A 21,630-nucleotide genomic window follows, 5' to 3' on the forward strand; every position below is an offset into this window, starting at 1 on the left:
TGGGAGGCTGGTGTACAGACTTTCGACGTCTAAACCAACTAGTAACATTCTTCCTTCTGTGAATTGTTGGTCTCTTAGGAGGTTAAGGAGATCTTTTGTATCCTTAAGGTAAGTGGGCGTCTGTTGTACTAGCGGTTTTAGATAGTGGTCCGCAAATTGTGACAGAGGTTCCAGGACAGATTCGATCCCAGAGACAATTGGTCTTCCCGGCGGTGGTCTTCGTTCCTTATGAATCTTGGGAAGGGAATAAAAATACGGCATCCTAGGTGTTCGGGCTATCAGGAACTCTGCTTCGCTCTTGGAGATCCAGTTGTTCATTTCAGCTTCATTAACCATCAATGTGATGGTTCTTTGTAGACGTTCTGTAGGATCTGTTGTAATAATCTCATAGAACTTCCTGTCAGATAAAAGGTCCGTACATTGTTGATCATACCCTTCTCTACTGAGCAGTACAATCCCTCCGCCTTTGTCGGCAGGTTTTATTACCAGGTCACCATTTTTCCGCAGTGTATCCAAAGCTAGTTGTTCGGCTTTGAATACATTCACAAATGGTCTCTTTGTTCGGTCTTTAAGACCTTCTACTTCTCTCATAATAGCCTGTTCGAATGCCAGAATCTCCACTGGGACTTGATGGTTTAGAGGGCAAAATTTAGACTTACGGCGTAAGGTGGTATCGCCGTCTCTCATTGGTTCTTCTTGTTCCTTAAAGAAGGCTTTGAGCTTGATTTTTCTACAGAACTCCGCCATCTCGCATTGGAGTTTAAAGATATCCACGGGAGGAGTAGGGACATAGCTCAAGCCTTTATTTAGAATGTCTGTTTGTTCTGTTGTAAGGGTAGTGTTAGTTAAGTTAAAGACGAGGTTGTCGCGCTGGTCCCTGGTTTCGCATTCGTCATGCTCCTGGTGTGTACTTGGCGCTGTTGATCTTCCCAGGTTACTCCTTTTCTTCTTGTTCTGTTGTTGGTCTGGCCTCTCCCTAAAAAAGGGGGTCTGTGTGTATAATTTTGACTCATATTAGGTGGTGGTGGAATTCCCATCTGTGGAGGGCCAGGGTAGAAGGGAGTGGTCCAACCTTGAAAAATCGGATTGAATGTCTGAAAGGAGGCTGGATGTGGCGGGGCACCGAAATATGGATTATACCAATTGTTAGACCTTCTTCTGTTCTGGCGTCTATATTGTCCTCTATTTCTCCTGGGTGTGTAGGTCTCATCACCACTCCAGTCTGAACCGTTGGAAGAGGAACCTATACTAGAGTTGCTAGAGTTGTTATCATAGTTGTCTTCTGGGACTTTATAGTCATCAGCACTGTAAGGGTGCATTCTTTCCATAGAAAATTTCTTTAGGTCTTGTCCAAGCTTTTGGATTTTGTTTTGTGTAATGTAATCTCTGGTCTCGTTAATCTCTTTATTAATCTCCTCAAGTCTTTTTTTATATACTGTTAGATGTACCGTGTTCTTGAGTTTAGTCTTGCTCACCTGGATCTTGATGGTGAGTTCTTCAGTCAATCTGGTGGCTGTTTTTATGATCAGGACAAGGTAGTCTCTCGTACACTTCCACGAGATGGAGGACCAGTCTTTACGAAAAGTCAAGTCGTGGAGGAAGATGCGCGGGGCATTGTTCACCCAGAGTCCTCTTGGGGCCGCGTTAGCGCGGAGGTATTCAGTCATTATGATCTCATGAATGGCAGTGCGTACCTGTTCTTTTTTCAACTCGGATACTTCTTCCCAGTCTGTGGTTTGGGCTAAGGTTTGTGTTAAGTCTTTATCTTGCAATAGTGAGGGAAGTCTTATTGTGCCACCATAAGTGTGACACAGTAAAGCATGTCTCCAAACTGCTAACACGGCTTTGCCATTTGAAGTAATGACAAAGCCCAACCGTAGATTTTATATATATATATATATATATATATATATATATATATATATATATATATATATATATATATATATACACATGAAACGATCTCTTCACGAAGAAAATATCGGAGGGACACACCAAGGAGGTCAGGAAACGACGTTTATTTCAGCAATGGCATGACGCGTTTCGGCGAGTATGCCTTTATCAAATGCCCTTGTGAACGCGGTCTCTCTCTTCAAAGCTGCATAAAGTAACCCTTATTGTTCTCCCATTGGTGGCAGTCCAGGTGGGGCGTGTTGGAAGTCCAATTAGCACTGCAGCCCACATCGGTGAACTACAGCTTCCAGCAGGCATCAGTAGCCAAATAGGTGAGTGATTGAAACATCCCCATATATCCCTTCATGGGCACTGGAAAATTTGGAAAATCACCTATTTGGCTACTGATGCCTGCTGGGAGCTGTAGTTCACCGATGTGGGCTGCAGTGCTAATTGGACTTCCAACACGCCCCCACCTGGACTGCCACCAATGGGAGAACGATAAGGGTTACTTTATGCAGCTTTGAAGAGAGAGACCGTGTTCACAAGGGCATTTGATAAAGGCATACTCGCCGAAACGCGTCATGCCATTGCTGAAATAAACGTCGTTTCCTGACCTCCTTGGTGTGTCCCTCCGATATTGTCTTCGTGAAGAGATCGTTTCCTGCATATTTTAGCGCGCTGGCCCTCGGCGCGCTTTGGGGGACCCGCTTAAACAAGTGTCCGGAGTCAACAAGGGCAACTGGTGGAATGATTCAAGGTATTGAATGCACCCCGTGACCGCCGCATCCCCTGAAGGCTCAGCATAACTGCAACCGCAGACCGTGACTGCACGGAGGGACACGATAATTGTATCTACGTTCCAGAGCTTGGCTGGAAGAGGACCTTTGTGGCTTAAGCGTTGGGGGTCAGGGAAGGAAAAGTTGTTCCGGCAGACACACGGTGCTGTCATCAAGACTGCAGTCATCACGTTTCTAACCATTTTCCAGTGCCCATAAAGGGATATATGGGGATGTTTCAATCACTCACCTATTTGGCTACTGATGCCTGCTGGGAGCTGTAGTTCACCGATGTGGGCTGCAGTGCTAATTGGACTTCCAACACGCCCCACCTGGACTGCCACCAATGGGAGAACGATAATGGTTACTTTATGCAGCTTTGAAGAGAGAGACCGTGTTCACAAGGGCATTTGATAAAGCAATACTCGCCGAAACGCGTCATGCCATTGCTGAAATAAACGTCGTTTCCTGACCTCCTTGGTGTGTCCCTCCGATATTTTCTTCGTGAAGAGATCGTTTCCTGCATATTTTAGCGTGCTGGCCCTCGGCGCGCTTTGGGGGACCCGCTCAAACAAGTGTCCGGAGTCAACAAGGGCAACTGGTGGAATGATTCAAGGTATTGAATGCACCCCGTGACCGCCGCATCCCCTGAAGGCTCAGCATAACTGCAACCGCAGACCGTGACTGCACGGAGGGACACGATAATTGTATCTACGTTCCAGAGCTTGGCTGGAAGAGGACCTTTGTGGCTTGAGCGTTGGGGGTCAGGGAAGGAAAAGTTGTTCCGGCAGACACACGGTGCTGTCATCAAGACTGCAGTCATCACGTTCCTAACCATTTTCCAGTGCCCATGAAGGGATATATGGGGATGTTTCAATCACTCACCTATTTGGCTACTGATGCCTGCTGGGAGCTGTAGTTCACCGATGTGGGCTGCAGTGCTAATTGGACTTCCAACACGCCCCACCTGGACTGCCACCAATGGGAGAACGATAAGGGTTACTTTATGCAGCTTTGAAGAGAGAGACCGTGTTCACAAGGGCATTTGATAAAGGCATACTCGCTGAAACGCGTCATGCCATTGCTGAAATAAACGTTGTTTCCTGACCTCCTTGGTGTGTCCCTCCGATATTTTCTTCGTGAAGAGATCGTTTCCTGCATATTTTAGCGCGCTGGCCCTCGGCGCGCTTTGGGGGACCCGCTCAAACAAGTGTCCGGAGTCAACAAGGGCAACTGGTGGAATGATTCAAGGTATTAAATGCACCCCGTGACCGCCGCATCCCGTGAAGGCTCAGCATAACTGCAACCGCAGACCGTGACTGCACGGAGGGACACGATAATTGTATCTACGTTCCAGAGCTTGGCTGGAAGAGGACCTTTGTGGCTTGAGCGTTGGGGGTCAGGGAAGGAAAAGTTGTTCCGGCAGACACACGGTGCTGTCATCAAGACTGCAGTCATCACGTTCCTAACCATTTTCCAGTGCCCATGAAGGGATATATGGGGATGTTTCAATCACTCACCTATTTGGCTACTGATGCCTGCTGGGAGCTGTAGTTCACCGATGTGGGCTGCAGTGCTAATTGGACTTCCAACACGCCCCACCTGGACTGCCACCAATGGGAGAACGATAAGGGTTACTTTATGCAGCTTTGAAGAGAGAGACCGTGTTCACAAGGGCATTTGATAAAGGCATACTCGCCGAAACGCGTCATGCCATTGCTGAAATAAACGTCGTTTCCTGACCTCCTTGGTGTGTCCCTCCGATATTTTCTTCGTGAAGAGATCGTTTCCTGCATATTTTAGCGCGCTGGCCCTCGGCGCGCTTTGGGGGACCCGCTCAAACAAGTGTCCGGAGTCAACAAGGGCAACTGGTGGAATGATTCAAGGTATTAAATGCACCCCGTGACCGCCGCATCCCCTGAAGGCTCAGCATAACTGCAACCGCAGACCGTGACTGCACGGAGGGACACGATAATTGTATCTACGTTCCAGAGCTTGGCTGGAAGAGGACCTTTGTGGCTTGAGCGTTGGGGGTCAGGGAAGGAAAAGTTGTTCCGGCAGACACACGGTGCTGTCATCAAGACTGCAGTCATCACGTTCCTAACCATTTTCCAGTGCCCATGAAGGGATATATGGGGATGTTTCAATCACTCACCTATTTGGCTACTGATGCCTGCTGGGAGCTGTAGTTCACCGATGTGGGCTGCAGTGCTAATTGGACTTCCAACACGCCCCACCTGGACTGCCACCAATGGGAGAACGATAAGGGTTACTTTATGCAGCTTTGAAGAGAGAGACCGTGTTCACTAGGGCATTTGATAAAGGCATACTCGCCGAAACGCGTCATGCCATTGCTGAAATAAACGTCGTTTCCTGACCTCCTTGGTGTGTCCCTCCGATATTTTCTTCATGAAGAGATCGTTTCCTGCATATTTTAGTGCGCTGGCCCTCGGCGCGCTTTGGGGGACCCGCTCAAACAAGTGTCCGGAGTCAACAAGGGCAACTGGTGGAATGATTCAAGGTATTGAATGCACCCCGTGACCGCCGCATCCCCTGAAGGCTCAGCATAACTGCAACCGCAGACCGTGACTGCACGGAGGGACACGATAATTGTATCTACGTTCCAGAGCTTGGCTGGAAGAGGACCTTTGTGGCTTGAGCGTTGGGGGTCAGGGAAGGAAAAGTTGTTCCGGCAGACACACGGTGCTGTCATCAAGACTGCAGTCATCACGTTCCTAACCATTTTCCAGTGCCCGTGAAGGGATATATGGGGATGTTTCAATCACTCACCTATTTGGCTACTGATGCCTGCTGGGAGCTGTAGTTCACCGATGTGGGCTGCAGTGCTAATTGGACTTCCAACACGCCCCACCTGGACTGCCTCCAATGGGAGAACGATAAGGGTTACTTTATGCAGCTTTGAAGAGAGAGACCGTGTTCACAAGGGCATTTGATAAAGGCATTCTCGCCGAAACGTGTCATGCCATTGCTGAAATAAACGTCGTTTCCGCACCTCCTTGGTGTGTTCCTCCGATATTTTCTTCGTGAAGAGATCGTTTCCTGCATATTTTAGCGCGCTGGCCCTCGGCGCGCTTTGGGGGACCCGCTCAAACAAGTGTCCGGAGTCAACAAGGGCAACTGGTGGAATGATTCAAGGTATTGAATGCACCCCGTGACCGCCGCATCCCCTGAAGGCTCAGCATAACTGCAACCGCAGACCGTGACTGCACGGAGGGACACGATAATTGTATCTACGTTCCAGAGCTTGGCTGGAAGAGGACCTTTGTGGCTTGAGCGTTGGGGGTCAGGGAAGGAAAAGTTGTTCCGGCAGACACACGGTGCTGTCATCAAGACTGCAGTCATCACGTTCCTAACCATTTTCCAGTGCCCATGAAGGGATATATGGGGATGTTTCAATCACTCACCTATTTGGCTACTGATGCCTGCTGGGATCTGTAGTTCACCGATGTGGGCTGCAGTGCTAATTGGACTTCCAACACGCCCCACCTGGACTGCCACCAATGGGAGAACGATAAGGGTTACTTTATGCAGCTTTGAAGAGAGAGACCGTGTTCACAAGGGCATTTGATAAAGGCATACTCGCCGAAACGCGTCATGCCATTGCTGAAATAAACGTCGTTTCCTGACCTCCTTGGTGTGTCCCTCCGATATTTTCTTCGTGAAGAGATCGTTTCCTGCATATATATATACATATATATATATATATATATATATATATATATATATATATATATATATAGATATATATATATAGATATATATATATATATATATTACCTACTGGCGGTCGCCAGTAGGTAGTTATAGTTAGGACCACGTTTCCATAGGAAATCCGCAACATTCTATTTTGAATAACTTTTGCGCCGGTCGACGAATCCTCGCGAATTTTTCAAAATAGGTGGGGCGCTACGCTCCGCTCCTACCCTGAAAGTCTCGGGGGGATTCGTCAAGCGGGGGCTGAGATAAAAGGGGGGTCCCAAAACGCGTTTTTCCCATGCATTTTTCCATAGGACCTTTAGACACAGCTACAGCCCGAACGGCTGAACAGAATTACTTGAAATTTGGCAGAGAGGTAGTCCTCAGGTCAAGAAAGTGCCTTTTGTAGGTTTGGTGTAAATCTGTTCAGTAGATTCTGAGAAAATAGCCTTTAAATCAATATATATATCTGAGCCAGCTTACGGTGCGCTTACGGTGCGCTTACCGTACGCGTACGGTGGCGTGCGCGAGCGTGATTCTGATTGGCTCTTAGATCTTAGTAAACATTCGAATCGGCCGAAACCAGGAAGCGGCGGCCGCCATTTTCTCTCTCGCACTGAGAGTGTGGATTAAAATACAAAGCACAAAAACATGTAAAGTGGCTGTTTGGACAGCTCCAAAGCACCTAGCCATGTTGATGGAGTCCCCAAAGATCCCCCAAGGCCAAAAACGGAATTTTTATTTTTTCGCTAATTTCGCCGATTACGCTTACCGTACGCGTATGGTAAAAAAATATTTTTAAAAAAAAATTATCCACACTCTCCCCACCCCGTGTGCAAACGGTGCCTGAAGGGCAACATTTGTGCATGGCATATAACAGCTTGTAAAAAATTAAAATATTACCTTTCAAAACGAAGTGCATCATATGTCCTCCATGTGTGCACGGTGCGCGAAGCGCATCGTGCGTACATGGCCCATCTAGCGTAACGTGGGCACGCGGTGCGCGTAGCGCACCGCGTGCCCACCGTGCGTGCACGGCACTAACTGCGTAAAGTGGGCGCGCACGCCACGAATGGCGTAAAGTAACTTAGCATTTAAAAAACCGTACAAATTCACTGAAAAAACCATAGGTTTCACACACGTTATAGTTAGGAATTAGCATTTAAAAAACCTTGCAAATTCACTGAAAAAACCATAGGTTTCACACATGTTATAGTTAGCGGAAATTTTACTGATAAAAAACCAATGAAATTCCCCCGTTATAGTTAGTGCAGGCAACTATAACTCACGCGACCGCAATCTTCTGCTGATGACATATGTGTCTTTATGAAAAAAAAATATTTGTAATATATGTATAACTAAAAATTTATGGAAGAAGACATGGGCAAATAAGTGTCTAAATACAGTATTAGCATCAGCAGAAGATTGCGGTCGCGTGAGTTATAGTTGCCTGCACTAACTATAACGGGGGAATTTCATTGGTTTTTTATCAGTAAAATTTCCGCTAACTATAACATGTGTGAAACCTATGGTTTTTTCAGTGAATATATATATATATATATATATATATATATATATATATATATATATATATATATTCACTTAAAAAACCATAGGTTTCACACACGTTATAGTTAGGAATTAGCATTTAAAAAACCTTGCAAATTCACTTAAAATACCATAGGTTTCACACAGGTTATAGTTAGGTGGACATTTCACTCGTAAAAAACCAATGAAATTCCCCCGTTATAGTTAGTTCAGATAACTATAACTCGTTATGTTATGTTATTTTTCATTTATAGAGCGCACAGCTACTCGGAAGTGTCCCGGCGCTATAGACCGCTGGGGAACCCGTCCTGGCTATCCCTGTGAGATGGTCCCTTTCTGGGTATCTCCATGGTGAAACCAGGCATCCCTGGCGTCTGTGGGGGGCCGTTGTAGAGATGAGGCAAACTTAATGCCCAGAGTTGCCGAGTGTGTTCCTGGTTAGAGTAGGTACTGAGGCGAGAATTATCGAGTCCGTTTTGACCCTGGTCCACGACCCTGCCGCGTCGGGAATTGAACCCTGGTCCCTGGCTGATTCTCTGCTTACGGATCTGCCACCTCTAACCAGTGAGCCACACCTCTCCACAACTCGTGCGCCCGCAATCCACTGCTCATGACGTCACATATTACATCAATCATGACATGGTCAGTGGCATCACTCAGGACATCACTGATGACATCATCCTTGTGATAGAGTGGCGGTCGCGCGAGTTATAGTTATCTGAACTAACTATAACGGGGGAATTTCATTGGTTTTTTACGAGTGAAATGTCCACCTAACTATAACCTGTGTGAAACCTATGGTATTTTAAGTGAATTTGCAAGGTTTTTTAAATGCTAAATCCTAACCATAACGTGTGTGAAACCTATGGTTTTTTAAGTGAATATATATATAGATATAGATATATATATATTATCTACTGGCGGTCGCCAGTAGATAGTTATAGTTAGGACCGTGTTTCCATAGGAAATCCGCAACACTCTATTTGGAATAACTTTGGCGCCGGTTGACGAATCCTCGGGAAATTTTCAAAATAGGTGGGGCGCTCCGCTCCGCTCCTACCCTAAAAGTCTCGGGGTGATTCGTCAAGCTGGGGCTGAGAAAAAAGGGGGGTCCCAAAACGTGTTTTCCCCATGCAATTTTCTATAGGGACCTTTAGTCCAAGGTACAGCCCGAACGGCTGAACAGAATTACTTGAAATTTGGCAGAGAGGTAGTCCTCAGCTCAGGGATGTGCCTTTTGCATATATGGAGTCAATCTCTTCAGTAGTTCCTGAGAAAATCAAAAGTAAAATCATATATATATGTGGGCGGAGCCTAACCACACATCTCATCCTGAGATCTGATTGGCTGTCAGCACTTCATCCAAGAAGTGTTGGCAGCCATCTTGGGACCAATATACATGATAGCACCTCATTAAAAAGCATTGCAGTTAATAGACGGTTTTAAGACTTTAGTTACATTATAAATCATGTGTTGATGGTACCATACTCATTTTAGGAATTGTGGTATGTTCTAAGGTGATTTCACCATGTGAAAAAGCCTTCTGCTGAGATATCATGATTGAGAGAAACATATTTTCTCATGCTTTTCCCACAGAGGTTTGGTAGGTGATCTATAAGCTAAACTGAGAGCTTATTTTCTGTAAATTCACATTATCTTTCTCAGTCATGTGAGAATGAAGTCTGACATTCTCAGTAAAACATGTACATCCAACAAGGGCAGAGACTGTCAGTTGATTCCTTTGTGTTCTACTGCAGCTTCCCAGAGTGTTCCAAAGAACAACTAGAGCGCTAACAGTCCTACTTATGATAAACGTATGGCACACCTGAAGCCATCTTGCTTGGATTAAAGTGGTAACTCTTTAAACATTTAATTTAAAAAGGAACAAAATGAGGGGGTTCATTTTTCCATAAAAAGTATGATTAGTGCTGCAGAAAGAAAAATTAGGGCACATTTTGAGTGACTTCTCAAATCCTCTTCTATTTCATTAAACAATTCTGACATGCAGACTGAAACATGCACTTTCAATACCAGCAGCAGTTTTCCCTGGTGAGCAGTAGCTTTACTACAGTGATCTAATGAGCAAAAAAAGTGCTAACATTCTGAATTTATGGCAAATGTGTGACACATCTGAATGCCTTCTTGATGGAATCAAAGTAAAAAACTGAAAGTATTTCCTACTGAGGAGACTGCAGTAAATGAGGAAATTAGGAAACTTCATAACAAATAAGTCTCCCAAGATGACCACCAGAGACAAAAGAGCCCAAATGTAGCCCAAATATCACCCAGATGTAGCCCAAGTATAGCCCAATGACAGAATGTCCCAGAGTGTTCTTAAAAACAACTAGAGCGCTTACTGTCTTCATTATGACAAAAGTATGGCACACCTGAAGCCATCTTGATTGGAATAAACTGGTAACACTTAAAACATTTAATTTAAAAAGGAACACAATGAGGGGGTTCATTTTGCCATAGAAATTATGATTAATGCTGAAGAAAGAAAATGAGGGCACATTTTGAGTGACTTCTCAAATCCTCTTCTATTTCATTAAAAAATTCTGACATGCAGACTGAAACATGCACTTTTAATACCAGGAGCAGACTTCCATGGTGAACAGTAGTTTTACTACAGTGATCTAATGAGCAACTAGAGTGCTAACATTCAGAATTTATGGCAAATGTGTGACATATCTGAATACCTTCATGATGGAATCAAAGTAAAAAACTGAAAGCATTTCCTACTGAGGAGACTGCAGTACATGAGGAAATTAGGAAACTTCATAACAAATAAATCTCCCAAGATGGCCACCGGAGACAAAAGAGCCCAAATGTAGCCCAAAATCACCCAGATGTAGCCCAAATATAGCCCAATGACAGAAGTGTGCAAAACACTTATTATTTTGGGTTTTTGCAGTGTTATATAGTGCAGACTTGTCAGGTATTGGAGTGCTTTACATGAGCATTGGTTACATCACACAAGAACAAATTCATTTTGGTTGTAGACACGGGGAGACTAAGTGATTTGACCAGAATCACAGAATGTCGAGCTGAAGCAGAAACTCCAACCTGGTTCCCCAGTTGCAAAGTCTGCAGTTCTGGAAGTAACACCACATCCTCTCCCCTAAGTGCAACATTTAATCAAGTGGTCAACTGGATAAAAAACATAAAGATAACAAATAATTTAAAAGTGCTTTGTCGCTATTTGAAAACTCAGAAAATATGTCCTTATTTTAGTCTTTTAGAGCACTAACCATGATTTTGATGCCAATAAGACCCTCTCATATATGTAATTTCTAAAGGAAATGCTCTAGGTATTACAGTTTTGATTACATCAAGATGACGTCAGGCGTTCCACACTTTTGTAATAAATATAGAATGTTAGCAATCTAGTTGTTCATTAGGATACTGTTGAGAGGCAGAGGCCAGGGACACGGACTCTTAAAATTGAAGGCAGGTAGGAGGGTGCAAAGGCAACAATTTAACCACACTGAGCAGGCAGGAAGGGCCGTGGCAGCACAACAGACTATGGAGGGCAGTGGAAAGGGGGGCAGGGGCAACAAACCAATAATACGGGACTTGCAAGAGAGGCTGTGGCAATGTAATAGACCATTGTGGGCAGAAGGAAGAGGCAATGGTAGTAAAACCATACATGCCAACAGACTCGATTCAGCCAGGAAACGTCCAATGTTTTTAAGCTCAAATGGGCTTTATTTGATCTGTCTCCTGTCTACAATCTCCTCTTGTTCAATGTAACTCAAAGGGGAAAATCAATACCCCAATTTTTTTTCAAAATCTCCCTCTTACCAAGTTCAAAATGTTCGCAAGTATGGTACATTGGATCATGGAAGGAAATGGGGTAGGGACATGGACTTGGATAACAGAGGACAGGAGGGACATGGAGAGGTGCACCAAACTGACCCTGCAGGGCAGGCATCAGGGTTTGCAGCAACACAATACACCACACAGGGCATGCGGGACGGGAGTGCAGCACAACAATCCATAGAAAGCAAGAGGGAGGGGACAGGACCATGCACATGGACAACAGAGAACAGAGGGGCAAGAGGCAATGGTAGCTAGCTGACCATAATGGACAGACAGGAGAGAAAGCTGCAGCATAACAGACCATAAAGGGCAGGAGGGACGGATCAGGGGCATTACAATGGAACAGACAAGCCAGGAGGGAGGGAGTAGGGGTCTGCACATGTAAACAGAGGGCTGGGGGAAAGGGGGCAGGGCAGGAGCAGCAAGATAGCCATGGAGGTCAGGCAGGATGGGCACTAGAAGCAAGACACACCATGAAGAGCAACAGTGAGACTGTGATGGCATACACACAGACCATGGAGGGAAGGTGGGAGGGGGTCAGGGGCAGCTAACTGACCACACAGGGAAGGTGGGAGGGGCCATGGCAGCACAGAAGACCATGCATGGCAAGTGGGAGGGTTAGTGGCAGCACAATGGCTATGATGGGCAAGAAGGAGGGTGCAGGGGCATGCACAAAGGACGATGGAGGATAGAAGGGAGGGTCAGGACCTGTGCACAGACAAGAAAGTTCAGGGGAAGGGGCCTCACAACAGACCGCACGGGGCAGGCAGGAGGAGCAGTTGCAGCACAACAGACCAGGGAGGGCAGAAGGGTGTGGCAGTACAATGGACCATGTAGGACAGGAGGAAGAGGATATGGGCATGGCATGTGGACAGGCAGGGTGGAGGTGGCAGGGACAGGTTACAGTCATCTGACAATGCTAGGCAGGTGGGAGGGGAGTGGCAGCTCAACAGAACACTCAGAGTAGATAGGAGTGGCAGGTCCATGGAACATGGTGGGCAAAAAGGATGGAGCAGGGACATGCACAAAGACATCGGAGGGCAGGGGGAAGGAGAATAAGGGCAGCAAGCTAAGCACAGAGTTTAAGCAGGAGGTCAATGATGGGGCATAGAATTGGGCAATGGAGGGCAGGAGGGGTGGACTGGTACATCATACTAAATTGAGGGCAGTGGCAGCACATCATACCATGCATGGCAGGAGGGGAGGCTAGTCCATGGATTCACACAGCAGAGGATAGGGAGGAGGGGGATGGGCAGCAAGCTAACTGTTCAGAGAAGGCGGGTATTAGGAACTTTATTGTTTTTAAAACGTGTGTCTGTGTGAACTTCTTAAAATATGAACAAGTATGCAGCATAATCTCACTTTTATTCAGGAAGAAGAGGACGTTTGTGACTGTGACTCCGGGCTCACTTGGCAGAAAGACCCCCTGACCCTCCACCCCCTATCGTAAAATGTAATGCCCGTGAAAAGGGTAGGTGAACACAGTGTTATATAGAACATAGTCCTGAGAGCACGATTGAAAATGAAAACTAGATATAGTGTATGGTATAAACTATGCACCAAAAAGTGTGATATAAGATGAACCGGGCGTGAAATATAATATGCAATACATTGTGCGTAATGACAGATTCATTGGAGAGCGCGAGATAGCACAGGCACTAGCGCGTGCTATGCGATATGCGCCTTGGAGTGTAATATGCACAGGGCAGTGTTGTGTAACCTAACTAGTCTCTAAAGTTGTAATATAAAATATGTGCTGGGGAGTGTAACGTTGCATATGCACTGTGACAAAGATATGGATCCCAGATTGTAATATGTATGGCACTGTGCGTTATAACATAGGCATCGAAGACAAGTGTGGTATGACATATTCACGGGGTGGTGTTACAGTGCACATGGGCTAGAGAGTGTCATAGCATATGCACTAGCTAGTGGAATACAACACAGAGGTGTGTGGCACTCAGCAGGCAATGGTGGGTGTAACACAGCATTGGGCTCTGCCAGGAGCGCGCTGTGACTCTCAAGTGATGTTCGTCCCCTTTCCAGAGAGTAAAATAAAAAGTATTACACATCCGGCAGTGGATGTGTGTTTTATTAACCGTGAGGGGGGTTTCTTGCATAGTTTTGGTCGAATTTTTGTCGAATCCCCTTTGAATGGCTTGGTGTGCATGTGTATTAAATGTGCCCGTCAATAGCTACCCATGTTTGTATAAATAAACGACAAGGGTGTCTACCGGGATTAGGCATGGTAGGGCATCAGACATGTCAGAGCTTCACTAGTGGTGTAAATACATTCCACGTGGATTCATTGTATGCATAGTCGCCTTTTAATGAATATCACGCAAATCGTCATGGTGATAGGTACGTACTGTTTGTCCAGCATGTCCTAGGTGTGTCTATAAATATATATTTTTTTTAAATAATAAAAAACAGTGGCCGGCCCTGGGGATTGGGGTCAAAAAAATATAATTAGGAGACAGGCCCTGGGGGATGGGGTCATCAGGGCCAATAAATTAAAATAAGAAGGGGAACCACACAACCCCCCTTCTTAAAAAATTAAAATAAATAAAAGACTGGCATCGCTCCGGAGGCCACGCCCCCTCCTTGCAGCACTCTGCAAACGCGCCCCCTGGCGAGTTGTAAGTTGGGGAATTAATTCCTCTTCAATACTGAGGGTCCCTGAGGGCCAACTAGCCCAACAGGCATCTCCAGTATGCGCCAGGGAGCTGCGCTGCAGACAGGTGTTCTGAGGCCAAGCCCCTTTTTACACCTCTCTGCAACGCAGCTCTGTGGTGCTTACTGGAGGTACCTAGTGGTCTAGTTTGACCCTAGGGACCCTTAGGATTCAAGGGGACTTAATCTCTCAACTTAGAACAGCCACAGGGCGCGTTTACACAGTGGTGAAGGGAGGGGATGGGGCCTGAGGTGACGTGTGCAAACACGCACTATGGCACGTTTTAAATTGGGGATATAATTTCCCTTCAATACTGAGGGCCCCTGGGGGCTAACTAGCCCACCAAGTGCTTCCAGTAAGCGCCACTGAGCTGCATTGCAGAGAGGTGGTCCAGGCCGTGCCACTTTTTACACCTCTCTGCAACGCAGCTCTGTGGCACTTACTGGAGGTACCTAGTGGGCTAGTTGGACCCTAGGGACCCTCAGGATTCAAATGAACTTAATCTCCCAACTAAAAACGGACACAGGGCGTGTTTACACAGTGGTGAAGGGAGGGGACGGGGCCTGAGTTAACGTGTGCAAAAACGCCCTGTGGCCTGTTTTAAGAGGTAGTTTTAATCCCCCTGCCCTATTATATACTAGGGTCTTACAGAGGAGGTCATGCTAATCACAGGGGGACCCCAACGCATAATGTTCCCTAGTGAATGTAGGTGTTTTCACTGTATTCTAAGTGTCTTTTAACATAGCACTGGCTCTAGGACTGGTTAGTCAGACTCAGTTACCACCAGTATCCGTCTGAAAAAGTTGAGGGTACAGGATGATTTTGAAACAAGGCTTCTTTCTGCTCTTCTTTTTGTTCTTTCTGCACGTTATCCTTCTTCCTGCACTTTTCTTCGTCTTTGAGGACTTCTGTTGCTTCTTTCTGCACTTCTTTTTTTTCTTTCTGTGCTTTATTTATTCTTTCTTCACATGTCCTATCTCTGTAGGCATAGTTAGAAATTAGCATTTAAAAAACCTTTGAAATTCACAGAAAAAACCATAGGTTTCAGGCACGTTATAGTTAGGAATTAGCATTTAAAAAACCTCAGAAATTCACTGAAAAAACCATAGGTTTCAGGGGTGTTATAGTTAGCTGGACTTTTCACTTGAACAAAACCATTGAAATTCCCCCGTTATAGTTAGTTCAGCTAACTATAACTCGCGTGCCCGCAATGCACTGCTGATGACATCACATATTACATCACTCATGACATGGTCAGTGACATCAGTCATGACATCACTGATGACATCTCAAATGACATCACTGATGACATCACTGATGACATCATCCTTGTGATAGAGTGGCAGACCTCCTCTCACCCTAATATAACCTTTGATACACACATTCAAAAATAGAGAATAAAATTTTCAAAACAATGAACATACCAATACCAGTTACAACAACCTCTTCAGTAATTCTAAGATCCACATACACATCCACTCATTCACCAACAGTCCTATACAGTCACTCATACATGTACTCACTCATCATATGTACTCATACACCTATACATCCTGTTACACAATGCCACTCATCCATAGAGTTACTCACACACATAGTCACTCATGCTAATAAAGAATCAAACATACATTTACTTGCATATACAGTTATACACACACCACCACACTTACTTCTACGGAAATTAACACATACTTAGTCTTTTAAACAATCACTTATAGAAACACATACTTATTCATACAGGAACTCTTTCAATCTCTCGCTCTCACATATACTCACTTATATACACCAATAGTCACATATACTAGTTTAAAACATATGTAGTTACTCATAAAGACACTATTGAGACAGTCATTCACTCACTAACACACCCTTACACACACTCATCCACCCATACAGTCCTGCACACATGCTGTCTTCAACCCATACAAACAGTGAGTCACTCATTCATGCACCTATGCACTACGTAATACCCCCCACCGAACCATGCAGACACTCAGACTGATACTCAAAAAACCAACTAATAACCTATATAGACACCCATCTAGCTACTCACCAACCCACACAGCCACTTATACACAAAGTGAGAGACTGATACAGATATTTACATATTTAAACATTACTCACTAAGCCATGTATTCACTATGATACACTTAATCAGTCAGTTACACAATCAATTTTTCAAAAACAAATCATCCATTCAGACACTTATATACCCATTTATTCTTCCATCGACCTTGAGATATACATATATAAAACATATGTAATTTTCAGAAAAACACACATTAACTGGATGATGTCATCAGTGATGTCATTTGAGATGTCATCAGTGATGTCATGAGTGATGTCACTGACCATGTCATGAGTGATGTAATATGTGACGTCATCAGCAGTGCATTGCGGGCGCGCGAGTTATAGTTAGCTGAACTAACTATAACGGGGGAATTTCAATGGTTTTGTACAAGTGAAAAGTCCAGCTAACTATAACACCCCTGAAACCTATGGTTTTTTCAGTGAATATATATATATAGTTAATTTCGCTCCGTCTTGCAAATTCCTCTCCTTTGGAAAAAAGAACTGGCACGGACCACAGCGTTGTGCAGGAATATTTATTGCTGCTCTCGGACCTCTACAGCCATGATGCGTTTCAGCCCTCCTCGGGCCTTGATCACATGACACAGTAAAGCATGTCTCCAAATCTGCCGCTGCAGATTGGTGGAGCAGTTTTAAACTGCTAACACAGCTTTGCCATTTAAAGTAATGACAAACTATGAAATGCACTGAAAAAAACATAGGTTTCAGACATGTTATAGTTAGGAATTAGCATTTAAAAAAACCTTAGAAATTCACTGAAAAAACCATAGGTTTCAGGGGCGTTATAGTTAGCTGGACATTTCGATCGAACAAAACCATAGAAATTCCCCCGTTATAGTTAGTTCAGCTAACTATAATTCGCGCCCCGCAATGCACTGCTGATGACGTCACATATTACATCACTCATGACATGGTCAGTGACATCACTGATGACATCACTGATGACATCACTGATGACATCATGCATGTGATAATTTCATGCATCTTTTCACACCCTAATATAACCTTTGATACACCCACTCAAAATTACAGACGGCCATTCTCAAAACCATAGATACTCCAATACCAATAACTAAATACCCACTCATTGATTCTTAGGTCTATACACCCATCAACTCACTCACCTGTACAGTCACTCATACTTACAGTCACTCAGTACAGGACTATCATATGCATTTATACACCTATATAGACACTCACACACCTCCACTCATCCATAGTGGTATTCACACACCTAGTCAGTCATGCAAATAATTAATCACACTCCCATTTACTCACCTATACAGTTATACACACACCAGCTCACTTACTCATAAAAATACTACCACATTCTTACGCTCTTATACAATCACTGATACAAGCACACACTCATCCATACAGCCACTCTCACAATAACACACTCTCACATATAGCCATTTATATACTCTAACACACATATATACTGCCTTTCACATATGTAGTTACTCACACATGTACCACTGAGATATACATTCAATCACTAACACACCCATACACACACTCACTCACCCATACAGTCCATCACAGATGCACTCTTAAAACCATGCACCCAGTGAATCACCCACTCGCACATCTATGCACAGAGTCATACACAACCCACCCACACAAACACTCAGGCACCCATACAGATACTCAGACAACCAATCAATAACCCATATTGACACTCATGCAGCTATTCGCAAACCCATGCAGCCGCTTACACACCAACAGACAGACGAATACAGACATTCACACAGTTCAGTCACTAACCCATGCATTCAGTAAGTTATGTTTAATCACTCACTTTTAGAGTCAGTCACACACCTAGTAAATCATCCATTCAGACACTTATACACCCACTCATTCTTCAACACGCCTTTCCCTGTATATATTAAAACGTATTTAAACTTTAGAGAAACACACAGTCACTGGATGATGTCACCAGTGATGTCATTTGAGATGTCATCAGTAATGTCATCAGTGATGTCACAGACCATGTCATGAGTGATGTAATATGTGACGTCATCAGCAGTGCATTGCGGGGGCGCGAGTTATAGTTAGCTGAACTAACTATAACGGGGGAATTTCTATGGTTTTGTACGAGTGAAATGTCCAGCTAACTATAACGTCCCTGAAACCTATGGTTTTTTCAGTGAATTTCTAAGGTTTTTTAAATACTAATTCCTAACTATAACATGTCTGAAACCTATATTTTTTTCAGTGAATTTCGAAGTTTTTTTAAAAGCTAATTCCTAACTATAACATGTCTGAAACCTATGGTTTTTTCAGTGAATTTCAAAGGTTTTGTAAATTAAAAATTTTAAAATGTATTAATTGTTATTTTTTTTGTTATGATACTGATTTACTACATTTTTTAAACTATTTATTTTTAGATATTTAATTTTTTAAATTACATTATAATTACATTATACATTACATTACAAAATATACTTTCTCAGAATGAATTACTTTAGTTTAAATACTTTGCAAATAGGCAATAGACTTTTAAGTACAGTAGTTACAGTTGTTGCAATGGGCAACACAATTTTAAACACAATGCAACATTGAGCTCAATGGGAATTTCTAGTTAAATGCAATTAGTTACTTTATGGATTACTTTTATAACCACAGGACTGGATCCTAGATTCAGTCCTGGGACATCTCCTGTAAACAGTTGAGTAAAAGTGTTTTGGTTACACTAGTGATTTTTAAGGAATATTATTGTATTTTAAAAGTTAACACTAAGAAACTTTTTCACAGAGAATCACCAATGTAATCCTATGGGAGGAAATTCACTTAGCAGGTAAGTAGTGTTATTGCTGGAGCGGGTAGTACAACATTTTGTATACCCCCATTCTGCATGTGTATATTAATCCGAATAATCAATTAATGGTAATATTATTAATCTGTTTGAAGTGATTAACTTACCAACTAATACGTGGGAATTGCACTTTGCATGGCTATATTAATTGTGAATTAACTTGTGTACACATATTACTAGTAGAACATTAGAATATTACATGTTATATGTTGCTTTAAGTGATGTATTTGTGATTTGTGCTTTATTTAGTGAGTATAAACCGTTTTGAGTGTTGCTTCTGCTAGATAAATACACACACATATGGGTATTAGTAAGGGAATAACATTTTATTAGTCATTCCCACCTTTTAATTCAGTTTTTGTGTTTCTTTTGCTTAAGTTGACCATTTCGGCCTATACAAGATGGCTGAATAGGACGGTAAACGTGTCTGCTTTGACAACACGAGGTTCTGGGTGAAGTGCGCATGCGTCACCGCCAGCGACAGTGGCCGGGACCTGACCCCGGGTGAACATGTACCCTCCAAGGTCATTCCGGGAACTCATCCAAAACTAAGAGACAATGCCCAATTTAAAAGCCGGAACAAGCAAGTTTGATGACTTTAGCTACGACACCCTGAGAACCGCTCATCGCAAGTCGAAATTGACCATTCAGAACTCTCTAAATCCAATCTTGATACATATTTGTTAGTATTTTCATTATAAAAGTAGGTAGGGAATTAGGGTAGTAACGCTATGACCGGCTCGCTCTTCTTTGACAAACTCGATTTCCTGACGTTATGCTGACGGAGAGGACGGTGACACTGCTGGACAGCTGTTATACTGAATCTATGAGAGACTGAATTGCGGCCTAAACTTTGAATAAATTCTTCTTTTACTGATTGACTTAGAGGACGACTTTAGCAAGAATAGGTAAATATAATGCTCTGAAATGCTGATGATGATGATTACTAAATTTCCTTGCAAAATAATTTAGATAAAGAGTATTTGATTAATTGACAAATGTGTTGTGTCAGTTATTTGAATAAAAGAAATGTGGTAAGGAAGTAATGTATAGATAGACGAGCATTATTCATTAAAACCAAGTAAAACAACTAAATGATTCATCTCCTTATGGGAGGGATATCTTGGGTTTAATGTCAGTGTATTTAGGGTAGGGTGAAGGTATTCCTCTCATGTCAGCGTTGTGAAGCGTATTTTCCCTCAGAAAACAGGTCAACCGAGTGTAAGTATATTGGTGTTATGGGCCCCACCAATAAATGTATGTGAGTGAATTGGATGCCGAGGTAGTTGGGCTGTGCCGAAGGGGGAATTTGACGTTCTGCGCTGCATCATTATCGTTACGTTTTCTTACTCAGTGGTGGATCCTGGTTCCATCACTGGTGCATCTCCAGTAAACAGTTGAAAGAATGCGTTTAAGTCAGACAGGCGATTTTTAAGGAATATTTGTAGTTTGTGAAAATCGACACTTAGAAACTTTTCTGGTGAAAAGAAAACCAGACAATGGATTCCTATGGAAGGAAATACAAGTTACTGGTAAGTATGGTTAGAATTACTTTTCAGGGTCAGTGCTGGGCTAAAAGATGCAGCACTGGGTTCTCTCCTGATCGGAATTCGTTGTTCGGATGATTTTAGGTGAATATTTTAAAGTTCCAAAACTCCACACTTAGAAGAATTTCCAAGTGAAACTAGTCAATGTTAGCCTATGGAAGGAAATTCAAGTTACTGGTAAGTTTGGTTAGAATTACTTTTCAGGATCAGTACTGGGCTCAAAGATGCAGCACTGAGGTCTCTCCTGATAACAGGTGAGTAAATCGGAATTCGTAGTTCGGCTGATATTACTTTGGTCCACTATATATAGAGCCACTTTCCTACACCATCCCCTCCCTTCACCACTGTGTAAACACGCACTGTGTCCATTTTAATTTGGGAGATTAAGTCTCCTTGAATCCTGAGGGTCCCTGGGGTCCAAGTAGCCCACTAGGTACCTCCAGTAAGCGCCACAGAGCTGCTTTGCAGAGAAGTGTAAAAAGGGGCACGGCCTGGGCCACCTCTCTGCAACGCAGCGCAGTGGAGCTTACTGGAAGCACCTGGTGGGCTAGTTAGCCCCCAGGGGCCCTCAGGATTGAAGGGGAATTATTTCCCCAACTTAGAACATGCCACAGGGTGTGTTTGCACATGTCACCTCAGGCCCCGTCCCCTCCCTTCGCCCCTGTGTAAACGCGCCCTGTGTCTGTTTTAGGTTGGGAGATTAAGTCCCCTTGAATCTTGAGTGTCCGTAGGGTCCAACTA

The sequence above is a fragment of the Triturus cristatus genome, chromosome 3_1, assembly GCF_964204655.1.
Source record: "Triturus cristatus chromosome 3_1, aTriCri1.1, whole genome shotgun sequence".
In the NCBI taxonomy this organism is placed as follows: Eukaryota; Metazoa; Chordata; class Amphibia; order Caudata; family Salamandridae; genus Triturus; species Triturus cristatus.